The sequence below is a fragment of the Callorhinchus milii genome, unplaced genomic scaffold, assembly GCF_018977255.1.
Source record: "Callorhinchus milii isolate IMCB2004 unplaced genomic scaffold, IMCB_Cmil_1.0 Scaffold61, whole genome shotgun sequence".
NCBI lineage: Eukaryota > Metazoa > Chordata > Chondrichthyes > Chimaeriformes > Callorhinchidae > Callorhinchus > Callorhinchus milii.
In genome coordinates this window covers 157689-170852 of record NW_024704802.1, presented here as the reverse complement: position 1 = coordinate 170852, position 13164 = coordinate 157689, and the positions used below count along the sequence as shown (strand labels likewise).

Here is a 13164-nt window from a genome sequence, read left to right as displayed (position 1 = left end):
GGGCCTGGGGGTGATTCCTGACAGGGCAAAACCTTACGGTTGTTTCCTTACTCCACTGGTGTCTGATTGCCTCGCAGTCAGTCACAACCCGGTTGTTAGACGATTCGCAGATCGCGTCTCCAGGCTTATTAATCCCTGCAAATAAATATTTCATACAATAATATACATGCACTATACTTTACAGTATATCCTGTCAAAAGCTTTGAGGCGTCTCCAAGACATGATGAGGCACTGTATCAAAGTTCAGGATTATTATTATATTACATATTATATCTGGATAGTGAGAAAACACTCTGAGGCCCCCTCGCTGGGGGCAGCGACTGTCTGAGGGTCGTTTGCATCTCTGTATCCGTTTTAGCGTCTATCGCCTCTTTCTTCCGTGGGTGACGGCCTGTAGTGAGTGACAGTGGGTTATACCCACTGTGTTTACTCTGATCCGCCGCCTCATACAGACCTGCACCAGTCTGGAGAGGATCAGGTAAGTGTTTGTGTCAGTGTTTAATGTGATAAACACACAGAGAAAGGGCTGTGTATCAGAATGGGAACAGTTTGAAGGGATGTAATTATTAAACTGCGACATGAAAAGTTTACAGTTTGTATCATTATCCCATGGGTTTAATTCCTGTTTAATGTGTTTCAGGCTGTGGGGGAATGGGTTCAGTTCAGACGGAGAGAATCAGCTGCAGTCACTGCGGGGAATCAGATCTGGGCTGTCAGTGACAGTGAGATTTGGACTGAGTCAGAGACCGACCACACAGTCTGTGTAACATGAAATGTATTCTAGACACTGTAGTAATTGATTATTAAAGATGATAATCCTGATTCCTCTCCCATCCCTTCTCTTGGGATCGTTATTGTCACATAAACCCTGACACACTCCTATCCCATTGCACGCTTTCTTTTTTTTACCTTTACTTTCTCTCTCTTTCTCAGTCTCTCGCTTTCTCTCTTTCTCTCTCAGTGTCTCTATCTCTCTCTTTCTCTCTCAGGCTCTCTCTCTTTCAGTCTCTCCCACAAAGCAAACAATCACTATATATTATAATATTCGCAATTATGAACACAGAGACACCGTCACATCCACGTACACACAAACACATGCACACACACCGACACACACATGCACACACATAAACCCAGTCATGGACACAAACACACAGGCATACACATTCCGAGACAAACACAGACATAAATACAGACACACACATAGATACACACCCAGTCGCACAGAGACACACACACAGAGACACAAATTGAAACTCGTACACAAACAGCAACACACACCTACAGATATACAGACAAGCGCGCGCATAAACACTTACACAAAGAGACATACACAGGTATACTCGCAGACACACACACACACAGCTGAATTTCCGTTTAACTCAGCGACAAATGTATTTGAGATAAAAGATTCAAAGGAAAACTGAACAAATCTCTGAAGCACAACAGATGCAAACCCAACAAATAAAGACACATAATTTACTTTAAACCCATTTGAACATTTGAACATTGACTTAAAACAAAAAAAAGGTTTGAGTAACGCACTTTGCATTACGCCGTGTGTGTCTGTCTGTCTCTGTGCGTCTCTCTCTATCTCTCTGTCTCTGTGTCACTCAGTATCTCTTTGTTTGTCTATGTCTGTCTGTGGGTCTATGTGTCTGTCTCTGTGTCTCTCTGCCTCTTTGCCTCTCTCGGTATGTCTCTGTTGGTGTCACTGTCTGGCTGTGTTTATGTGTCTGTATCTGTATCAGCTAACCCAGATCCCGTCGGCTGCCACCGATCCAATGATCAAAACGCCCCCCCGGAGACATCAGATAGTTCAACCTTCAGCCCCAAGGAAAGAGGTAACAGGAGCACACGGTCCGCTCCCCGAGACCAAACCCATGAATGAGCCATTAATTTCGGCCCCACACCCCACCAGCCAAGACCAGGGAACCGAAGATTTCAGGTAGACTTACTGAGCAAAACCTTACCAACCCACTGCCCTCCACTGCGTAGCCCTCCCGCCCCCAACGCCCTCCTCCCCTTCTGACCTCTGCACGATTTAACCGCGACGCCGGGAAGTTCTGATCCAGTGTCACCTCTCTTTGTAACGGATGGGGTATGATGTCGACGGACACGGTCTCTGTCCCCTCTCTCTAGCACTTCCGAAGCCTCATCTCCCCCAGAATCCCAAAGCCGATCCTCCCAACATCGCTTCCCGGTCACAGGCAGAGCAATGGGAACAGTCCTATTCCCACCCCACCAGTTCCCCACTGCCAGTCCTCGCCTTTATCAGCCACAGACTGCAGCACTCTGGCTATAAATATAGGGAGAATGCCCCCTGAAAAACATCCCATGGCGTTCAGACGAGAGTGGACTGCTTTCCTGTAGCGACACCCCGAGCTGGACAGTTTGGAGCAGGTCGGAGTGCTGCTAAAAGCCATTGACCCCGAACTACACGGAAGGCTCCCAACGGATGTATTTAAAATGGGAACGAGCGCAATGTATGTGAGAAAGCAGATAGCACAGGCGTCAGGGATTAACCCGGAATGCGTTAATGCCGACAAACCCCCTCTGATCAAGTATGGGTGTGCAAAATCAGCTGCTGTTGAGACCATTAACGGACAAATCTTGCAAGCAATAACCTATACTACGGGAATAGCCTCCCATGCGAAACAGATACTATTAACTCACTGAAACAACAGGGTATCATTCGAGAAGGTGCATTCACCACCAACTCGACCATATGGCCGGTACCAAAACCGGATGGGAGTTGGAGATTAACAATTGATTACCGACAACTCAATGAAGTTCCACCGTCCTGTTCCCCAGTGATCAGTGAATCCCCAACACTGTTGGCTATTCTACCAAGACACGCCTTTCTTTTCTCCACGTTAAACATTTCTAACGGCTTCTGGATTGTCTCCTTCAGAGATGAGGATCAGTTTAAATTTGCATTCACATTTAAAAAACAGCAGCACACCTGGATATGCACACCCCAAGGCTTCCATTCTCCCCGACTGTCTTTCACAAACGAGTCGCTGCTGTTATTAAAAAAGGGCGTGAATTCTGAATATGTGTTTCAGTTTGTGCATCCATTTTACTTGCAACTGCTGACTACGACACTCACATTCAAACATTGACCGAAATACTGAACCGACTGGCTGCAGCAGCACTGAAAATTAACCCCAAGGAAGCTCAGCTGCGACAAATGACTGCAACTTTTCTCAGAGTACGACTGCCTCCTAGTACGATGGACAACACTCTGCCTCTGTTACCCCCTTATCAGTCGAATTCTTCCGGACGACTGATGATACACCACTTAAACACCAACCACTGTTGCAAACGATTTGGGAAACCCCCTCTCAAAGACTCCTTTGCACCTGGGAAAAGTTAAAGGACATTCAAAGGTATTGGCATCCCAAACCCATGGGAAATCGGATGCAGACAAAGCTGCAAAGTATGCGGACAGAACTACTGCGATGTGGAAAACATCCCCTTTCTCGGTCCTCGAGGTCGCATCGTTGGAAAAGATTCCTTCTGCTTTGGACACTCGATCTTTACAGACAACAAACCAACCGTATGTTGGTGTGTTATAATTGCTCAAAAAGGCAAACCATCTCCTCCTCCGGCTGGCTGTGACTGGGCCCCTTTGACGATGACATCCGAGACAAGTAAAGACTGGATTCCTGAAACAATTTTAATGTACTCGCTCCCAAACAATATCCCAGTTGTTTGCGCACCCCCAAGCCTGCAAGAGGAAACATTGATAATATTTCACACGCACCCTACATCTGGTCACTATTCTGCAACCGTTAATTTTACGTAGTAGTTGTAGACGACATTGAGCAGCACACCCACCGATATTTTGTATGTTTGCAGCGTAATCCCTCTCCTCGAGGACAGTGAGCGTTCTTTAAATTGTCACCACCCAACCCATGGTCCTTGGACCCATAGGCAGATGGATTCGAGCGGACCATTACCAATGGAAAAGGGAAGTTTTAAGCGCTGTCTTTGAACACTAGTAAAATTTACAAAATGGGTTGAGCCTTTTCCCACTAGGAATAACACTGCGATAACAGCAGCCCGGATCCTCTTGTGCGAAGGGATGTGCAGGTGGGAAATACCAGACAAGTGGACTCAGACCACTGTCTGTACAGTACACGGCTACACACATATCTACAATTCCCGTCTCCGCACAACTGACAGTAATCACACACTGAATGGGGGGAATTGAAATTGACGCCAAGTCCAGGACGATAGGAATGGCTTTAACGCCTTCAATGCAGCCATATGTCCAGCAGGTGGCGGTGCTGCACTATAATCTCACTCGATGTACACAGTACAACACCGCCTCCCTTTGGCTGATAGCGGCATTGCTGCTCCAAGAAAATTCACTTCAGAAAAATTACTTTTACAACTTCCACAGACAACCTATGTGTATTTATCCTTCCTTCACGTATGATCGCGACTCGGTGCTGTACCTCAGTGTTGTTTTATAATTGACGAATACATTTTCATTCTTTTTCACTATCAAAATGACAGAGAGCTGCGAACACTCAGCAGGTCAGGCAGCCTCTGTGCAGAAAGGGAATTGAGTCAAAGTTTGGGGTCCAGGACACTGAGTCAGAACCGTTGACTCACTATCCTTTCTCCATAGATGCTGCCTGACCGCCTGAGGTTTCTCCGCTCTACCTGTTTTTGTTTCAGATTCCAGCTTCTGCAGTGCTTTTTGTTTTGTTCATTCGATTTCATGTGTTTATTTAAGTAAGCAGTTTCCCCACTGAATCTCATTACATTAACTTGTAACTCCTGAAGGCTGTCATGTATTTCAGTCACATAATCATTTACTGTAGATGAGTCGGTGTTCAAATTAAAAATTATTAGCTGCAGATGGCGTTGCGCTGTGTAACGTCCCACAATGTCCTCAGTGTCCTTCCTTCCTTGACTGGAGGTGAAGAGAGTCTCACTGGAGCTCATCTGCAGTTGGGCCACAGAATGTCAGAATCAGTCAGCCCTCCGTGACGGTCTCTAGTCCGGTTACTGACCCAGGAGGGGCCGCAGTATTCCAGGGCACTCACTGCTGATGACAGCATAGCTCGGCCTGGCTCATCGGCCGGACCTGTAAGGACAGACCAGTCATGTGGGGGAAGGGTATTATCCCATTCAGCACCTGTCAACCATGCAAACCAAAGCCGTAATTGGTAATGTGGTCCTACGAGTGGGAAAGGCTCACGCTCCGCTTCTCATGCCTCCCCTCGCACATGCACAGCTCACCCTTATCATCTGATCAGCCTTCGCACACATCTTCTCTGTCTGACTGTTCCCTGCATCTATCTGTAAGCGCGTCTCTCTGGGTAAGGATGGGGAAGGTCGGGGTGTGGTTCCAGACAGCAAGGGTTTCGGTGTGGGTGAGGATGAGGCGGAGGTGGATTTAGGAAAGGGTGGTGAATGGCTGAGTGTGTCTGAGGTTGGGTACGTTCTTGGTGTAGGTGAGTGTGGGGTGCGGTTAGGTAAGGGTGAGGTTGGGGATCGGCTGGGTATAAGTGAGGGTGGTGGGAGGGCGGTGTGTGTGAGATTGGAGAGGGGCTGTTTGTGTGAGGGTGCGGAACATCTGGGTGGTGACGGTGGTGGGGGTGTCAGGTTATGGCTGAGGATAGGAAGATCTGTGCGTGAGAGTGAGGAGGGGCGTGTGGGTTATTTTGTGGAGGGGTTTGGTGTCTGTGAGGATGTGGAGAGGCTGGATATGTAAGGGTGGGGCGGGGATTGGTGTAAGTGACGGTGGGGAGGTACTGGGTGTGGGTAAGAGAGGGTAGGGAGTTGGTGTGGGTAAGTGTGGAGTGTGGCTGTGTGTGCGTGAGGATGGGTAGGGGCTGGTTGTGGGTCAGGATGTGAAAGACCAGTCTGTGAACAGATTCTCAGTGGCTCAGGATTTTTCGTGCTTCATTCGAACAGGGACTGAATTAAGGATAAAAATTCTCAGTGAAAGGTTGGGTGAAAGTGTGGAGATGAGACATGTTACCATCGTTGTAGAATAACTCCTGTCTTCTCTCCACAACCCACTCATAGTCCAAGCAAACTCCCTGCTTCCTGGATCCCTCTCTGTGGAATGAGGGTGTCAGGTGTGGTCAAAGCTGTATATTAATCTGTTTCTCCACTGACGGCGTGATATATCCTTCCCTATTGATGGACCCTCTGGCCTTTCCCAGATACCACAAAGTATTGTTGGCCGTCTGCTCCTCCCAATAATGTCTCTCTAAGGGGATCCCTTCAAAGTCCAGGTCGAAAACCACTTTGAGGAGCCAGGGAGCTACTGCCATTTGTATCGTACATTTACGCTGAATAGGCGGAGGGCTGGTGTGGGTGTGTATAAGGATGGCCTCGGTGTGGTTAAGGATGCAGATGGGCTGGTTGTGGAAAAGGATGAGGAAGAACTGTGTGTGAGTACAGGGAGGGGCTGTGTCAGGATCCAGAGTCAGAGTGGCCGGAGCTGAGAGAAACAGCAGTGGAGTGAGGGGGCAAGCCAGCGGGGGTTGGGAGGAGGGAATGATTGTGTAAGGAATTGGGTGGAGGGGAGGCAGTAATGGAGAGTAGGTGAAGGTGGTGTGCGTTTGTTGCAGGAGTCTGGGCGGGGCAGTGTGATGCCGGGGTGTGTGAGCTGATGTGAGCAGGTGACAGATCCACCATGGACTCACTGTTCTTTCTCCCTTAATGCTGCCTGACCTGCTGAGAGCTCCCAGCTACTTCTCTTTTTGTTTAAACTCTTTGGGGAGTCAGGGAGCTGCTGCCGTTTCTCTCCGAGCAACGTGAATGTAGGGCCAAAGCTTTGGATTTGATCCACAATGTGGAATCCAGCTCCGCTGTCTACTTAAGTGTTGACCCTAGTTTCTGGACACATCTCTCTTGAAATAGGTATGAGGCAAGACAAGCTTTGAGACGCCGCCCGGCGGAGGGCGTTATAATGCAAGTTGTTGTATCCCCAATTCGCAGCAGGAGCTTGTGGTTATATGAAACGTGATAGTACCTTTTGATCGATGGGAGCAGCCAATTCAGTGGAATCCAAGGAATTCATGGAAACATTTGAAATTGGCATTTACTCTTTTTTTCTGTATATTTACTTACTAAGCTGATGTGAAAATAATAATAATCATTGCATTTGATGTACCACCTTTCACAACTTAAACTCCAAATTCTGGGGTCACCAAAGCTCTTGCCAAAATAATATTTTGATCATATTTATTTTATTTTTTCGGTGTAATGTTGGTTCTTGCCTGTCGCAGAGCATTCCTGATCCCCTTCCTACAGGCCTTAGTTGTTCTCCAGCATTCCAAATGCACAGGTTAGTCGGATGACTTCCTCACCTTTGTCCTGGGTGTTGACACAAGGAAAGAGAAGCGATTTGACAAGTACACTGCGTTTTCTTATCTCATTTCAAAACCCCATATGCTAACAATTATCCAATCAAGGTTTTACTTAAATATTGTTGAGTAATAGAAAAAACACGCGCTGGATTTCCTATTAACACAATTTATTTGTGATTACCAGCTAATAGATTAACTGATCCACCAACTTATATCAGTGAAGCTTTCAAATTCACACACTGATCAATAGAGTCAAGAGTCCTCGGTTCCTTGAGGAATAAAATTGTTATCAATTACCGTATGGTCCTTTTCTGTGCCAATCATTTCTATGTTTGGATGGTTCCACTTTTATTAACTTTGGAGAGTTTCCTAAATTTTGAGAGTAGTGTTCACTTGAATGTAAAATGAATTACCTCGAACTTCGACACATTTTCCAGCAATCAGAGAAAGGCTGCATTTCTGATAATGTTTTCTTTGGCTAAATACTGGTTGCTGGTATCAATGATGTAATTATATGGAAACCTGGAAAAAAGAGCAGAGCTCAGTATTACATCATGTAAGGATAAAACTTAAATCCGTGGGCTAAAGCCATTAAGATTATTTTATTGAATATCTGCTTCTATACACAATTAGCGGTTCCACTTAACTCTCATCAAGAGTAAACCAGCAGGTGCATTGCTCTCTTACTCATCCTGAAATTATGGTCTTGCCCTTTGGCAACTGCCCCGACTTCCAAGAAATCGTAAAACAGTTTTACAACCCTGTATCAGGGCAAGGAACAGTCTACATTTCATCAAAATTAATGGATAACTTGATACTCTTTGGAATGACTTATCTCAATATTGTTGTCGACGAAACCAGGTTATTTTTAACTTCCAAAAAATGTATCACAACTTTGCATTAATAAAACATCATCTGTGTCGGGAGGATGTCCCCAAACCTAAGGTGGCGATCCTCGCCGCGGTTCAGCCTGTAATGTCGTTCAGTATTACAAATTAAGATCATGAAGGATTTGAAATTCCAAAATAAGACTGTTGCCAAAAATATACATTCAGTCTACAAATTATTTCAATCAGAAAAATACCTCGAGATGGTTTAAAATTGAAAAATTCCCAATACTGTCAAGAACATAATATATTTGGTTGCATTCTTCATTGTTCTTTTAGTACTGTATTCGATCAGATTTGATAATTCTTGGATTCAGTTTGCAACACGAAAAGGTCACAACGGAGATTCGGATAAAGGAGAATTGTTGTTCCAGTCCAGCTTATACTTTTATAAAATTGCATTTTTCTTATGTCAAGCGACCCAATCATCACTGTACTGCTTTAGCAGCACTGCCCTGAGCGGGAACAAAGTTGATTTGACATGCAATGATATGTCAAAATCGAGGCTGATCTCTGTGGTGGTCTCTGCTGTTCAGTTCCTAATCCAGCCATAGACATGCAATACTCCATGACATTGTCCTGACCACTCAGCCTGGCTCAGAAATTGGACTTGGCAGTACAATCTGGTCAGAAGGTAAGAGGTTCTTCCCAATGCAAGCTAAAGCCTTTATCACGAGTGTGGTCTCAGTATCAGAAAAAGCATGAAAATGTCTGTAGATTGCCAGACATTGTGTTCAGTGGCGAGCTCTGCGTGTTTAGATATATTCCAGCCGCTACCGTGTACAGTCTGGATTCCCAAAGCTTTGGCTGCTGACAATCTGGGCCTAACGCAGTCTTGAATTAAGCGAGGAATTTGCTGTCACCCAGAATGAGAATATGCATTCCATACACAGAGACATTTTCATGTCTATGTAGCATACATACGTGGAAGTCTGTCTAGCTTGGACACACTTAAGCATGGTAATAATAATAATATTAAGAAGAAGGAGAAGAAGAGGAAGAAGAAGAAGAGTAGAAGAAGAAAAGAAGAATAAGGATAATAAGAATAATACTACTAATAATAAGTATATCACGTCTTCTAGATGTCTCAAAGTGCTTCACAGAATATACTATAAGGGCTTTGACATCCGTCAGACGTTAATGATTCCCAAATGTGCACCCAATAAATCCTTCCTGTAAGCAACATGGCTGCTCTATTTGCCTTTAAGTGGAGAGCAACTACAGATGAGTTTCCTGAGAAATGTCAAGAGTCGTCTTGGTGTAATGGTGGTCATATCAAGTTCAGAGATTAGTATTTACATCACTGACGTTTCACGACCATTCTAATGAGCCTTACCGGTTTACAGGATTAAATTGAATAATTTTAATGGCTTTAACCCACTGATTTAAGTTTTCCTCTAACATGGTGTGACACTGAGCTCTGCTGTTCTTTTCCAGATTTCAGTTTTGAAGAAGTTTTATTGTCAACTGAGCAAAGATAGTGGAGAAATTTTTTTTCATTGGTACCACAAAAGTCACAGACAGATACATCGTTGTATGCATCTGACTAGAGTTCAGCAAGGACCACACATTTGTATGGTTTAGCTAAGCTTGGAAGGAACAACCCATTCCTAACGTTTGTTAGGAAAATCTGGTGGCGATAGAACGGTAGTTAGTGAACAAGATGAGGATGGCGGTTTTGATGGGGGAGGCACCTGAAATGGTAAACAAGAAGAAGTTGACTCTATCTGTTTGAACGTTGGGAAGCAAGTGGCGCAAGAAATTCAAGCGTTGTGTGGGGAAGCGGTCGATTAACAATATGATGAGTTTCATATGTAGGATGATAGAGTAGAGTGAACTTCGATAGAAGGGGGCAAACTATGGAGGGAGGAATGGAAGAAAGCCAGGAGAGTAAATGGAGGGTACGTGAGGGAGAGGTGGAAAGTGCAGAGGCAGCAGATCAAACAATCTCCATTTGTGTCCTGAAAAGTTTATGATGCCCTGATATGTATCCTCTTGGAGGAGAGGATGAAAATGTTATTTTGTAACTGGAGAAGAGAATGAGAATGGTAATTTGTAAGAGGAGAGGTTAAAAATGGTCATTTGTAATTGGAGGAAGGATGAGAATGGTAAGTTATAATTGCAGGAGAGAATGAGAATGGCACTGTGTAAAAGGAAGAGAGGATGAGAATGGTACTGTGTAAGAGGAGGAGAGGAGGAGAATGGTACTGCTTAAGAGGAGGAGAGGATGAGAATGGCACTGTGTAAGAGGAGGAGAGGATGGGTAAAGCTTGTGGAGATGGTTCAGATGGAGAAGCAGATCCTGGTTTATAATTGCTCTCCAGGATGAGGCAGGATCCTCAAGACAATTTGGCTGCAGCGAAGGCAGAGAGATTATCATCTTTTTAACGGAGACCTTCAGCTGAGGGTGAACCTGAGGTAAAATGGCGGCGGCTCTGGCTCTGGGGCTGCTCGCGCGGTAACGGTTGGTGGCTGATGGTTGGCGGTTGACGCGCCGCGCGGCTTTCAAATTCAAAATCCTTTCAAAGTTTCCGTCGCCTATTCCCGCAAAGCGCTGCCAACCGCCCGGGGTCTCGCGGGCCTCGGCCGCCGCCATTACAGCCACCACAGGCGACTCGACGCTATGAGCCGGGAAAAGCAACGCCCCCCCCTCCTCCTCCCCAGTGACTGGTGGGGACGCCAAGAAGTTTCTGAAGGAAATGGATGAGACGGAAGGAGGGAAGGAAGTACCACAGCACAATAGGAGCTGGAGGGCAGCTGCGGGAGGAGCGCTTGAGGCTGGTGGGGGGGCGGTGGTGGGGGGGGAGAGGGGGCTTCCAGACCGGACCCGCCGGCCGCTCGGCCACGCGTGTGGTTCACACGGTTGGGCCCAATGTCCAGGAGAAAGGGAACCATCCAACCGGTCAGTTCCTCAGCTCTTATGGGAAGAGCGTGACCCATCGCTGTCTCTGTATCTCTGCTGGAATCCATGGCTCCCCCGTGGCTCTGACTGGGGGTCGTTAGGGCAATATCTGGAGGGGAACAGAAATCCGTTTGACGACGTGATGTTCTATGTGTTCTTAGAAGTCGATGGAAGGCGGTAGAAGGGGGAATACGGGCGTCTGTTTGGGGCAGCGAACATGTTCTGAGGGTCTCTAACCCCGTGTTCAGGACAGGCGGGGACTGAAGACGGCGGAATCCGCACCCGGACTGACAGACACCAGTGAGTTAGACACAGGAGCCAATTGCCGGCTCCGTGTCACACTGTCTTCACAATAATGTGTGTGTTTGTGTGTCTGTATACTCCAATAGTCTCTCCTGTGTTACACTGTGTGACTATCTCTCTCTCTACTCTGTGACTCCCATTATACACCGTGTGACTATTTAGACTATTAGATGGGTTGAGGAGCGCGGGAGATTGGCAAGGAAGTCATTTGAAATGTTGGCGGGAGGTGACAATCTATAAATTGTGATTTACAGGCGTAGAGGTGGAATCTGGGTCCATTGGCTGTTGGTACAAGAGAGAGGAAGCTGTTCAAGCTACAGATATTACACTGTATGTTGTACATGATGACAATAACTTGAATCGTGGTCGAAGGATTCTTTGCCTCGAAGGTAGGGAGAACAATACAAGTTAATCATTACTTCATTATATAACGTGTCCTTTTTGATGTTGCAGCACTTTTACAAGCTGTTCACTGGAAAAAAGCTGTGGTCAGTTGGCTCATCTGTTGTATCAGCGTTTCTCAGCTCCAGCAGTAATTTATTCTGTAACAACAAAAGAGGATGAAGGACGGTGGACCTGCCTGGTTCATGTTCCTCAGTCAAGCCAAGACTTTGTTTGTCACCAAAGTCGATGCGTGATTATATCTAACAGTTATTTTAGTGTTTTAAAAATCATGTCGCGGGCACAAAATAGCTTTCAAGGTTTTCAACATAGGCACATTTCACAATAATTCCCCGTCAAGCACTTTGAGGTATTTAATGATATTGACGCTATTTTCAATGCAGTTAGCAATTAATGTTTCCAAATAGCTAAACTCAAAGCTTACAAGTCACTAAATGATTGAGCCCAGATATAAAATGTTTTCTGGAGGGCAAAATTGCAAGACTCTGGAGTACTGTAATATAGTGCTTGGAGCACGCGTCTCGCAAACGAGATGTCCCTGGTTCGATTCCCGGGCAGGGTGAAACCTTAGGCAAGTTTCTTTACTCCAGACATACACTCCACTTTGTTGACCAAGCAGTAAGCAAAATTCCGCTGTTATTTGATGGGTGGATCACTTTGCGGGGGTAATTGTCCCTAAAAAAAATAATGTTGTCACTCAATACACAACTTTGTATACAATTGGCTGAACAACTTGTCAAATATATCGCTGTCCAGCAATCTTTTCGGCTACTTGCCCTGGCTCAGGAACCAGACTGGAGACCATCACAGAGTGCTGGCTCAATTTCCATTTTGTATTGCCAAACATGTCGCCTTCGAGCTAGTTGGCTCCGAAGAAATCCCACTTTTTGCCTCACAGCGCAAAAGCACATTGAAAGGCAATTTGGATATGCCAGAAGATAGGGTTGTGGGACCCTGCAGATACAGAGGAAGAGAGTGTGGGAGGAAAGGACAAGGAGGCAACTGAAGGTTAGAAAAGGGATTGTAAATGAAGGCATGAAGAATGAAAGAATAGGAGCACTGGAGCAAATTGGCTGAAAAGCTTCCAATGGTGGGGGGATAGAATGAGCATATGAATTAAGAATAAAGAGCGAATGGGTGGGGGTTGGAGGACCCCTGTAGATCAAGAGGTAGAGAGGGAGCGGGGCAAGGGCACGGAGGCAATTGAAGGTTAAAACAGGGAATATGCAGTACAATTTTTAATCTTATTGAAATATCAAGTTGGATTCTGGTGTGCTGGGGAAGAAGCGGGAAGGGTTTGTGAAGGGAGTGGGAGGTTGTGCGGGTT

The 13164-nt window shown here is 45.8% G+C and overlaps 1 long non-coding RNA gene across 1 annotated transcript; it reads left to right on the top strand.

The window, feature by feature from the left end:
- The first annotated feature begins 430 nt into the window (after positions 1–430).
- Positions 431–822, top strand: LOC103173345. The gene is made up of 2 exons (XR_487086.2): positions 431–478; positions 641–822. It is a non-coding gene; the product is annotated as an uncharacterized LOC103173345 (long non-coding RNA).
- Positions 823–13164: the final 12342 nt, after the last annotated feature.